This window comes from Varroa jacobsoni, unplaced genomic scaffold, assembly GCF_002532875.2.
Source record: "Varroa jacobsoni isolate VJ856 unplaced genomic scaffold, vjacob_1.0 scaffold_404, whole genome shotgun sequence".
Taxonomy (NCBI): Eukaryota; Metazoa; Arthropoda; class Arachnida; order Mesostigmata; family Varroidae; genus Varroa; species Varroa jacobsoni.
Window position 1 is genome coordinate 73,561 of NW_019213306.1, and position 13,231 is coordinate 86,791.

General features: G+C 42.9%; 1 protein-coding gene across 3 annotated transcripts in view; it reads right to left on the reverse strand.

Annotated features, from left to right (window-relative positions):
- LOC111260127 (ftz transcription factor 1) overlaps positions 1 to 13,231 on the reverse strand; it is an 89,241-nt gene that overhangs the window by 73,554 nt on the left and 2,456 nt on the right. The window lies entirely within an intron of this gene.

The window sequence follows — 13,231 nt, forward strand, 5'->3', positions numbered from 1 at the left end:
ACACGAAATAGCTTCTTATGCAGAGCAAGTGAAACAGACCTCTCTCCAGAAAAGAGTAATGAAAAACATATAGTTAGTAGCTTAATTCGTTTCTTCAAAAAAAACAGTGGAAGCATCGGTATGGTTAGTATAGTTACTACAATTGAAGTTTTCGTAACAAGTCGTCGGCTCTATGTTTCGAGTCTTATGCCTGGCTGCGCTGTTAGGTATTTATTTCATCAGACGGCTGGTTCCCAGCGCCGTAAGTCTTTGCCTAAAGTGGTCAAAAAAAAATCTATCTAACTATAGTGGAAGTATTTGAAGTAAATACAAACTGAATTAACTTCAAGCCAATTAAAGGCAACGGTCTAATAGAAAAACCTAACAAAAGGCCTAACAGTTTCTCTATATGGCTCTGGTGTACCTACCAAGTTTGTAGAAGTAGTACTAAAGCCAAACAAGAACTGTATGCAGGACAATTCAGGAGCAACGACTGCCTATTTCATATATTCTAAGAATCTCATAAATATTTCATAGAATCTAAATGATTGTTGTCCTCAATCGTAATGTATTCATATTTTTTTTTATCATCATACAAAGCATATATAAATAAATAAATTTTGTAACTTTTGTTTAGGCACTATCCATCTGCATGATGATGTACAACTTTGGTACTTTGCCGTGTTAGGCAAGAGTTTGTAAATAAAATATCGACTATTATTTTTTTGTACGATTATTCATTTAATAAAACTTGTAGGAGATATCACAAGGCAGCCACCGTCGAATTAAGGCAGTAGTAGCCCAATTTGCCAAGGGGCTTTTTAATAAAATGTCGTCACATAGAATATGGTAAAATGGCTAATAAAAAAAAAACAATGATAATTTCTCCTCGCAAAAATTTTCGTACAAGACTCGTCAAGCGGTGACAGAAACGCAGGTGTGTAGCCCGCTGACAGAAGCAGTACTAAACACCTGCAGCTACAGTCGCAACTTCGAGATAACAAATGCCTATGGCTGCTTTGATACATCAACAGAAGTCTGTCGGTCTGTCTTTTCTTACAGTTTTTACTCGACAATGAGATGACTAAACGTTTAAAATGGAAGACATGTTTCTTCAGCGATTTCTATAATAGAAGTCTTAGGTATCTGTGCCCATGATCTGTACTGACAGCCAGCTATGCACCCTAAAACCGAAATGCTTCTTGTTTGGCGTCCAGGGCTGCTATAACGCATGGTCTCTAACCGGTTTCTACGCTGCAAAAACTTAATAATGTGATAAAGTTCTTCGATATATCTAGAGAAAGCTAAATGTACACACGTATGTGTCCGGAATTTTCCTCTATCAAATTCTCAGTGCAAATAGCTGGGACAATTCAATAATAATGCACCTTTGGACAGATTAAACGAGATAAAGAAGACACTTCTATTGAATGTTAGTTTTGCTTGGCTTAAGCGCCAAATTTCGATAATTGATAGTTTTCTGTATAATTTTTTATTCAACTACAATTAATTAATAATCCTCTTATTAGAAAAGGTGTTGTTATTATTATTATTATTGTCATGTAAAAGTTTTTCTCAATTTGATATGATTAAGAATTTAATATAGCGATCAGATACCGGTACCTCTCTATACAATAACTGCAACATTACCAGTAAATATAATTTTTATAAGCAAAAAGCTATAGTGGCTAGCAAAGGTAGATATAGATAGCAACATCGATGTTCGCTCATCATAATATAAATAATCATAGATATCAGCATATATTGAGAGTCAAATGCGGAGCTCTTTCTCGTTAAAAAGTAGGAAAGTGACTCGAACTGGTAATGCTGCAGGCAGGCAGGCAGGCGCCGCCTGTTTGCGGTTACCTGCTATTGATTTTCTTCTATTTTTAATCCTCGCGCAAACTGGGATCTCGTGTCCTGGTCACCTCCAAGGTTGTTGCTTCCTTCGCCGCTACCTTCTCCGAGACCGTTGCTGCTATCAGTTTCAGCTACTCAACTCAAAAAACTAACTCAGCCATGTTGGCAGCAAGTGGTGAGGGCTAGGCTGCGCGAACTTGTGAGAGCTCCATCGTTCTTCCTCGTTATTCTGTTTCCCTCTGACCCAGTTCTCAACAGCTGAATGGCCTCAGGTCTCGATTCAAGCAGCTCCACGTCAATAGCAGAAGACACAAGTCAGTCCGTCGGGTGAACTAGAAAAAGAAAAAGCAGTTCTATTCAAAGAAGGAGCTAAACCTTCGGTAACCCACTAGCCGACTGTGCACTGCCAGACGGGAACTAAGCACGGCTCTTCTGTCGCGGCATCTATGGCATAGGCGGGAGGTTGGGACGATTGAAAGTAGTAGATTTTAATGGTAGGCATTGGCGCATTCAAAGCTAAGCAGATTTCGAATTTGCGCGCCATTTCATGTCGCTCATCTTCAAACGCCTATATATAGCCAATGGCTGTTCGAACCAGTATATTCACCAACATCAAATGTAGTACAATGTAACATCAAGTTCGTCTGTTAATTTCAATCGCTCGTCGTCGCACTGGTTTTCTAAATGGTAAATTTTTGGCGGGATTTTCGAATTTTTTTTCAACAGCATAGAAACTGAGAAGCTTCAGAGCCTATTGGTTCCTTCTTCTGCTCGAGGCCAACCTACATGTGAATATGCTAACTTCTTTTCACGTTAGCCCTTTTAGACGCCTGTTTTTCTCTTTGACCAGAATTTCTCCACTGCTCCTCCGCCGATTCCAAAAGAGTTCCCGCGACCAGGCACAGGTCCATTGCATCTACGGCCATCATCATCGGCACCCACCATTCAGCACCGACCTTTTAGCCTTTAGGGCACCAAAACACTGAGAGTTCTTGAACACACCCTCTGCTGAATCTGACCGAATTAAGGTCTCGCTGATTATACTGTCTTACTTGCGACCTTGATAAAAGCGAGAACAGTTTAGTTATCATATGAATAGGTAAAGCCAACATAGCTAAGTAAGTCTACTCGAAGATCTTAGTGCTTCGAGCTTTGCGTTTGGCACGACCATTTGGCATTACTTTAGACAGCCGAAGGTCCTTTAGTGATCCACCTCATAACAATCTTATGTTCCGGCAATCCGCTAGTCAAAAACATAAATGTCGGTAAACATAATGGGTTTTAGAATACTATACAAATACGGTGTGCCGGAAAGGCAAAGGACTACCACCATTTGCATTCGTGAACCCACTTGAACGAACATGAAATTAAAACATTGCTGCCAAGCGCTACCAATAAAAGCCCAAGCACACTCATTCAAAAATTGTGTTATTGTATAGACATTATTTCATCAGTATAGTATAGTAAAATTAACTGAACCTTTAACTTACAGACTCCACTCGTCATGTTACCATAGTTGTGCGTCTTGCTGAGTGGTCAAACAATCGATATCGCTGTTTTCGGTTTGTGCAAACTGGAAAAGCTGCAAGGTCTAATAAAAACTATTTCCAAGAGGGATATTCGAATCAATATGCTAAATGAAAGACGACAAGCGCAATGGAATGTGTTCAAACAGTTCCACTAAACGTTGTGAGGTTTTTATGTCTCTTTGAGCACAAACACTTTAGACTATGTAAAGAACGCTTCCCTTAGGACTCTCCGATACAGCACTCGACGTAAACCTCGAAGGAATATTTTGTTTTGAGATCTGCCGAGCTTATCTTAAATAATGAGCAGTAGGTAATCCAACCTCTTATATTTACATTTTTATGTAACGCTTAATTCAGGATTTGTGTAGTAGTTGTGTACGTCACCGTTACTCTGTCTTTTAATATTTGATTTGAAAATGATAGTTGTTTTAAATTTTCGGCTTTATACTCCCCCGCGGCAGCTGTAGAATGAAGGGTATTATTAAAGAATCGTGGATGAATTTCTAGTCCGAAATTAGGCCTTCACGATCCCACACTCTTTCACCTCTATTGTACATACGGCCTTCGACGGGACGCACTCTCAGACCCACAGTTCACAGACAGCATCGGTTCCTAGTGGTTTCACTTAGAACCAACCTGGTTACAGGGCCTCGAGGTCCTACTCTACTAGTCGGAGGCTTTTCTGAAAGAAACCCTGTGCCTGCTTGGCCAGTCACCAGTCGAACTCAGCAAACCAGAGGCTCACAATGAAGTCCGAATCGGTTCAAAGAGGCTCTCGACTATGGCTGCTGTACAATACACGAAACAGATGGCTCTCTCCATAGCAGACAACCTCCGTCGACCTATCATATTTGACAGCTATGCTTCGGACTAGTTGAGAATACTAGATAACTACGCTATGCGTCGGCCATGTGACGTATCCGAGTAAATAAAGAGCCAAAACCGCTAGCAAAGAGTGTCAGTCTCTGTCACTACTAGAAATTGTGTATGTTATCTATTCCAATTAGAGGAACTCGCTGTTAAATTGTTTAGCGATACTTTTTATATAAGTTTATGATAACTAATGCCACTAGGTTAGGTGTTGTTTCTTATTCCTGGCCCGCGCAACCCTGCTCCTAAGAGAAACGATTCGAAGCTGCGGGCCAGGCTTCAATAGAGGTTTCACAGTTCCACGAGCTTCCTTCTTTTTTGTATTACGCCCAAGCATCTTAACTATTGTTCCTTCTGTGTATACAATGAGCTCTCTATTTTTAGCACGCGGTGCCCTTTCCATATTACCAACTGCCGGCTGAGACACGCTCCTATGCGTAGTTCTTCAGCTGGAAGACTACGATATCCAACCACAGGCCTAGTACCGGTAGTACAACTATTCAGGAATAAAAGATAGACGAATCATTCGAAGGGAATAGGGCAGTTGAAGGGAGAGAGGTGTGACGTGCAAGAGGAGGAGGGAAACGAGGGGAAACAATGACAGAATGAGTGAGCCTTTCTTATCGGAAATTTCACGCGGACGCCCACATCGGCGGCTCTCAGCATCCTTTCCTCTAGTATAACAAAGGCAGGCACTCCCACTCTTTAAACCCGCGGTCTTTCAAGGAACCTACCCAGCCTCTATTCTGTGGAGAGAGTCGTCGTCGCCAGAGAGAACGGACATGGCAAGGAGAATGCGGGTGGTCTGTTGTGGGGTGGTGAAGTAGCAAACTAGGCCATCAAAGGGGCCTTGTCGTGGAGACTGAATTGGTCATTCGGGAGGGTGCAGTGTTCTCCGACCTAGATCCAATGGCCCGGGACGAGACGACTGACGCCTGGATGCGCCCGCCGGGCGGGGGGGGGGGGGGGCAGGGAATGTGTTCAAGAGGGTGGTACTAAAAGGGGTCGACAGGGGTCTCTACGACCGGAGGACCAACAAGGGTCTCTAGTGGAGCCTTGCTTGTTTACTGGTTGTCGCCGCTTACCATTTGCAAATTGGTAACCACCTTGTACAATGATATATTATTATAATGTTTGAACTTACAAGTTAATAAAGGTGTAACAAATTCGGCACACGGCTTTTCTTCTCAAATGGGAATTTGACACAATAACGGATGCGGGCGTTACAAACAGAAGTTCTTTTCACTGTTCTAATTTGATTTTTTATCGTTATCGCTACAGATAACAATATCGGTAACGTCTTACGCTAAGATGGTATTCAGTTTTTGTCGCAATAAAATCAAGCAGCTAGGTATTTCATTGATATATAAGCTCAGAAACATCATTACAGCACCTTCAGGATTACAGGCCTCGTTTCTGTTTCTTGAATCAAGGCCGCCGTTAGTTGCTCTATTGAATGCTGGAATGCCGAGTCCAAAACAGTAAATAAATAAGTTTATTCGCTGGCGAGTTATCTCACTAATATTTAAAGAGTAAGGAGGTAGTTAGTAGCTTACAAGAAAATTAATAATTTAGTGTGCAGTGCTCAATTTTTTGTATTTACTAGAGTGATTTGCAATAAATTGGTTTTTGTACACCGCTTCGAATGTCTAAAATAGAATGATTCTTTTTTTCACGTAAGATACTTTTGTATAATTTGGGTGATAGAGATACCCCCTTTTACTAAATGGTGAGCATTACTCCAGTTAGTTAATAATGTATATGGGTGCTTTTTCATAAATAGACCCCCTGAGCAGATTTTCGCCCGCCGTAGTCTAATTGCTTAGTATTTTAGATTAGAAATTATCTTAAAAAAAAATCATGAAACAAATCAAATAGGATAGTTATGACATCAAAAATATTTTTTAATCTTAAGAAATATGCATTGTGGACTGTTATAGTAGTACACTAATTCTATTATTATGTACACTAATTCTATTATTCTATTATTATAATGAAAATAATAGTAATCTCTACGCACTTCTAAATTATGGAGCTCACGCTGTATTATTGGATACAGAACTCGGCTACGATATTCTCTACCTGTCCGAAAAAGGCGGCCTCAGTCGCATATGTTTTATATTAGAGTGAGCTACCTTTAATGGCTATTATCCTTTTCTACCGCTGCCACAGTGCCCGGTAATTATTATAAAACAACAAATAATTAAAATTCAATAACTTCTTTGTAATGAGCTTGCTTCCTCTTCGCGCTTCTGGGATCAGCTAATTGATTTTGATCCACCTCAAAACCGCGCACGACTCTTTCTATACTTACCGACCCAGTCACGCAGGTCCTAGTCGAGCTGAACGTTAGTGCTACTTGGGTAGCAGCGTTTATTCTACCTCTGACAAAAATTATGCAACAAAACGGCTTTTTAAATGAAGCTATCCAGTACGTAGCCATTAGGGCCACATCTGATATAGTGAACGAATAAATAATGATGCAAAGCATACATTACTGTAAACAAAAAAGATTATATATATATATATATATATATATATATATAACGACACATACTACATCATTTGTCACACATTATTTGTAAAAAAGCAAAGCCCGTACTGGATCCAGGTGTACGCACAAAAAATATTCGTACGGTTATAAGAAAAATTTAACTGTATTACGACATGATTAGATGTTGTTAATATTGTGTTTTAAAGAAACCGGAACGTTTTTTGCATCGGAAGTTCATTGACTTACTAAATAAATATGGAACGATAATTTAATTTAGAAACCTCCACATACTTAAACGTGCGACTCTCTTTTTTTCTATGGAATCGCATGCTTTTCGATAGGTAGATAACATCCCAGTTATTTTGGAGCAATAAATAAAAGAACACACTAATGTAATTTTTTTCTTGCGTTTCTGTAAGCATACTGACCGTCGTGAAAACCAGGAATAAGCTTTTATGTCAACCTAAATATACAATTCATATATTTTTGCATTAGTTGCGTCGAAGTGCTCCATGGGTAGGTGATAATCAGTTAATGATCAATACACCAGATGGCGTTGTTGCTGGCGGATTCCGTCACACAGGCTTAACAATACCTACACTATTCATTTCACCTGCCGTGTTTGCCCTTGTAACTGCCTTTCGGTAAGAAACTTCTGCATTTGCAGTAATCAATATTAACGAGGAGGCTTTCCTTGGCATTATGTGCCTCATAAAAATGTAATATTTTTCTTGCTAAAATTCGTATAACGCATCTGTGACAATAAAGAATTGGCCAATTCGAGGTAAAATGTATTAGGCGGGGCAAAGTTTCGTATTCCATTCGTAGCTGTTATCCAGGCTCAAATCAAATGTCCAGCTCCGATACACTACGACTAAGCGACCCTGTTTTCGGGCAACTGTTGTTTGAAATAGCATGATATACATCACACATTTTGTAGAACAAACTATTAGCAACGCCCTGAATTTTTTTCCACGTGCAGGTCAGCAATATGCGTATATTCTTAGATTATCCACTAAGTGGTGCCGTCGTTGGCTTCTTTAACTATGAACTAACCGTTCTTATTGTTTCGGGTTGGGTGGGACGCGCTTTGTGCCTACCTGGATAGTCTGAGCAAAGGGGAGTGTTTGCATATTTCTATGAATCTACGTGCACATAAATGTATGTATATATACGCGACTGGCCCTTTTTGGAACTCTGCTGTAGCTTTGTCAATGTGTTCGGCTGTCAGTGAAAGAGCGCACGCACTAGCCGCCGGAGGGTGAGTGAGTTAAAGCTGTTCCCCCCTATGCCGTTTTACAGCCCCTGCTGTGGGTGCCGTGCGGGCCGTGGGCTGTATGCTTCTGCTGCAAGTGTTGCCGTCAGACGATAATGCTGATGCTGCTGCTGCTCCCGCCGTGAGTGCAATGACGGTTTGTTGGCATAGTGCGGCTAGCGCAGTTACATAGTACTACTACTTTGGGGCAAGTCGCAACGGTTGCCCTATACAGGCAGGCAACCATAGAAAATAGTCATCGTTGTGGTCTGGGTTTTCGATAGACCAGAGACGTCGACAGGTCGAAAGAGCCGATAGCAACACAGTTGCCGTCGTCTCCCTCCACAGTTTCTGATTCACTCGATCCTTCCTTTCTTCGCTCGCAACCACAGTGCCCACAAAGGTGAAGAAAGGAGTTGTGACGTTTTGAAACAAGCATACAGACCGATAGACAGACATAGCAATCATCATCGTCCACATCATTAACCGACACAACAACAACTAACGCAAGACAACCTGCCTATGGCTGTTCGAGTAACAACTTATCAATGGCAACATACACAAAACGGGGTATAAGTTGCAGAAAAAGTACGAGGACCGGGCAATAAAAGCTGGAAGACGCTACGAGAGGAGTTTAGTCAAACAAAGCCAGTATACTGGCGGTATTGAGAACTAGAGCGACAAACGAAAAGAATAACCGCACACGACTCACGTACCGAACAAGGCCTCTAGCCACTAGTAGAAACGTGTTAATGGTACAGCAAAATACATGGATAATCCAAATAAAGTATTTGAATTATTATTACTGTTCTACCTTGTAGGAAATCGGGCTAGATGGAATAAATTATTATTATTATTGTCATATATTTAGTGCTATTTAATTCGCTGCAGATTTAAACCAGTGCCGATCATCGTTCACCTCACCGCCGAGTATGTGAGCATCGAATGACACACGCGGGACCCTGCACAATGTGGCTCACAAATGTGTGAATGCCTAAATAAGCCGCCCTACAGATTAAACTGAAAGAAGCCATCGCGAGGGAAGCATTATAGGAAAAACGTGCCGATCTCAATTGAGAATCCAGTTCATTTGCTTGATATTGTTCAAAAACTCTAAGGGGTAAGGCGTATTCTCGGTACTGCGAGAGATCTTTCCAGCTAAGGATAGCCACACCAGCCTTGTGAAAAGTCAGTCAACAGTAGGGCGAGATGCTCAGATAAAAGGCTGCTAGCATTGATCGTAGGCAAGCGAATGCAGGCGCCCAGAGCACGCGGCTGTTCCTCGATAGTTGTAGTGATGCTCGCATCACTGCGGCGAGACCTGCCGCCGCTGTTGCTACTAGTTAACCGGCATTTGGCCGCTGGCGCAGCAAACGGGGCAAAAAGTGGCTGTGGCAGAGTCGGCGTGAGCACAGAAAACTCCGCCGCATCTACTACCCTACTATCGGCAGCAACGCGAGCAGACAGCATAGGAGTGGACCAACAACATCACCAGCCACAGGATGCTGCCATTACTGAAAGCTACCATCACCACCAGTTGGTACCAAACATCATCACCGCCAGCAGTAGGAAAGAACGAAAGCGAACGAGCTGTACCGCTCTACTGTCGCGTTGTCGTCTATTCGCAGCATCTGTGAGTGAACCAGCGTCGCTTGTTGCTAAGACGTGTGTGGCGATGATGATGATGTAGCCGCTGCTGTGTAGTTCAATAGCAGCAGGGGGCAAGCGTTTGGCTGGCCGTCAGCCAACATGGGCTAGCAGCAAAAGCAACAGTAGTCTGGGTGAAGAGGTGACTATTAGCTAATAGAGAACGACTGATTTTTCATAATACGCCTGTTGCGGCCCGGCCATCTTATACGCGGATAGAGACAACTGGGGAGGGTCCGCCTATGGGGGTGGTAATGCTGGTAAGGCACAGAGTTATAGCCTCTACGCTACCGGTGACCTCATGTCGATAACGGCATGTTCAACGGAGAGTCGGAACCAGGTGGATGAAAGAATCTGAAACCTTCTAGTGTTCGCCATTGACAGCAAGGTGTTCAAAGTAGAAAACTTTTACCTAGAGAATCAAACGCTTCCTTAGTGAAAGTGCTCATCATTTGCATAGGTACAGCGCCTTTTATCAACCCGATCTTAACTAGCGGCGCTAATTTGGGCAATGGTGTCTATTGTTAGTAGACAGGTGGTTGTTTCCTCAGACAGCCCTGTGGCAAGCCAGGGCTATTGACTGGCTTGTTCGCGCAGCCCTGCTGGTGGTTTGCTTAAATACTTATATATATATATAGGCATGAAAGTGGAGTATATATTATTCTGATATGGATTACAACTCGTGACTAAGCCCGTACAAAAGGTGCCACGGTTGCCTTCCAACTAACTGCTACTAGTTGTGATTGCCCGTCTGTCTGTCTGTGGCACCGAGAGAAGCAGCGCGTCTTGCCAATGATCGGACCGTTTCGTAGGTTCCCGCTGAACTGGCCGCTATATCACCTCATAGGCGGCGCCACTTGGTCCTCTTGACGGGTCAGGCGACGAACCCGTCTGGTTCCATCGCTCCCGATCGGGATCTCCCGCTAGAGTACACTTTTCCTACGTGGTTTATCGAGGGCTTCGCCTCTTTACCGCCGTGATCGACGCTAGCGACGGGAGAATAGCCAGCGACTCCGGAACCGAACAACTGACAGGCTGACCAATTTACCTACCTACCTACCTACCTAATCTATCTACTGTATATGACGTCCTCCCATCCGGCGCACGACAACCGCTTTGGCTGACTCTGTTGTTGGTATAAAAGCCGATTTGTAGAATCTGCAGTCGGGCTGTGCCGGCAGCGGTGAACGGGTTAAACGAGTGAAGTGGATCGAGTCGAGCGCTCGACAGGGAAACAAACGGACGAATCAGTTATGGGGCCTCCTGAAGTCGTCGCCAAAGTTGGGGCAAAAGAGCCTGACAGCGGTCGCTGCCATCGGCGACGGCAACAGCAAAGTCAGAGATGGTTAAATGGCTCCGACAGATGGCCCATAATTTCTCGTAAGATGAGCGAATCAAGGACCACGCTGCCAATGACAACAGCAACTGCTGCTGTTACTCTAACCGCTCCTGTCATCGGCGTCAACGAAAACGACGCTGTCGGCAGCAGAAATCGTGAAGAAGTTAACATGCCTGCCGCTGCTGTCCCTAGTGGCGTATATTTACCACTTCAACACTGAAAATGATAAAATAATGCGAGAAGGCCGAAACAAAGCAAAGCTGGAATTGCTCATTTTACACATGCAGAAATCTCTGATCAACAATTGTCTTGTACTAATCAGAACATGAGTGTCAGCGCATCGAGCACATGACAGACCCTCGTAAAATTATAAGAGCTGCAAAAAGTTAGCAAGATATGAAATAAACGCGTATAGGTACTATGTACTGTATTGTGTGGCGACCTAGTGCACGTATCATTCTTTGTTCTCTCTCGATAACACTGTCCTGTAGTCCTCGTTCCGTTTATCCGGCCGTCAGTCCCTGGATCCGCCAGTATTATTGCAGTGAACTCGATGACGGCTGGCAGAACGAACTTAGGTCGCGTCAACATTGCCATTTTTAGTGCGGCCAGCGCTGTGGCTGTAGCAGTGGTTATGGTGGTAACGCAACAGGATGATGTTGCTAATGGTGATGTTGATTATCGACCAGTAAGGAAAAGTAGGTTAGCGGGCGGGCGGTCAGTACACCACGGACTAGCCTATTACCTCACGCTGTGATGTATTCCAAATCATAAGGCCGTATCAATACTGATCGTAGTAATAACAGCACACTCATTGTAAGATTAAAACTAGCCAAAAAAATGAGCGCACAAAATCTGTATCTTTAACAATAATTGATATTTAATAAACTTGGAAGACGTACAGTGCTTCTCGATTCCAGGTAAAACTACCAGAATTAGCCAATATCTAGCCCACGCATTTATCTCTCTTTGTTGTACCTTAATATGTGCCAGGTAATCTGTACTACTTTGTTTCAGACAACTTCCGCATTGCTAATTCTATTTCATCGTCATTTAAAGCGTGCTTGCGTAATCGTTAACGCGTGGCTCGCCAGTGGCTCTGATGTCCAAATGTGGGGCTCTTTTTTTCAGAAACATAGCATATATGTGTGAGGCAATACTCATTGAAGTTTTAACTTACAGGCTTGAAACGCATCTTCTGTAAATGGAACATAATGCATTTGCTTAGCTTACTTTGAATAAATAAGCTGATGATTAGAGCAGTTCCTGCTGCCGCTGCTGCTGCTGCTGCTGCTGCTGCTGTTGTTGCTGCTGCTGCTGTTGTTGCCGCTGCTGTTGCTGCTGCTGTTGTTTCTACTACTACTACTATTATGTATTGTTGAGCCATATCGCAATTAATGGTTTGCTGTTCTGTTGGGTCGTGTCATCTTCTATTGCCAATAAATCGAGACCAGGGTGACAAGCAGCACATGAACTCGGTATGACGATCCGAAGTAAACTCATGTTGTGGTTCAGTGATGGTAACACTGCTAAATAATCCATGGCGGAGAGAAATGCAAAAAAAATATTGAAAAGTTATTTCAATCGAGCAATCATACAAATGGCCGAGATGAATTATTAGGATCTAGTCTAGTCTCCTGTAGGCAGCGGTTCCACTTGTTTTCTTTTTTAATCCTAATCAGTACTAATTAGGACAATTTTGATTATTTTCAGCCAAACCGGACATAAGTTATAGTAACCGAAGCACTGATTGGAATTGGCTCGTTACTTAGTTTCGATGTGTCCACACGAATATTATCCATACTCCAGTTTATTTATCAGTAGATTTTTGAAATCGTCCTGAATTGTATGGCTCTAGCTGGCGCAACAAGTAATCCTGTCGAAATGGTTTTATCCTTATCTCAACTATACTGAGTACCAAGGCTAATCCTGTGCTCAGGCATAAGTGCAAGCCCTGTCAGCAGGCGAACGGAGGAAACTTGCTTAATATTGGCTAATTTGTAGGCCCTACTACTTTTGGTCAATTTGATTTTGCATCGACCGTGGCGGATATCCGAAATGGTCGCCACTCATAAATGCGAACCCGCTGCTCAGATTAACACACCCCCGCGCGTTCCTGTATTGCCATAATGGGGCATCTCCTTAAACTGTGCCGCTGCCAACCCCTAAAGCAGTGGGGTCAGTTTAGCGTTTGCTGCGGTGGGCAACGCGTTTTATCAGCTGCTCTCGTGGGGAGAAAAGGCTATAGTGCTTACGAT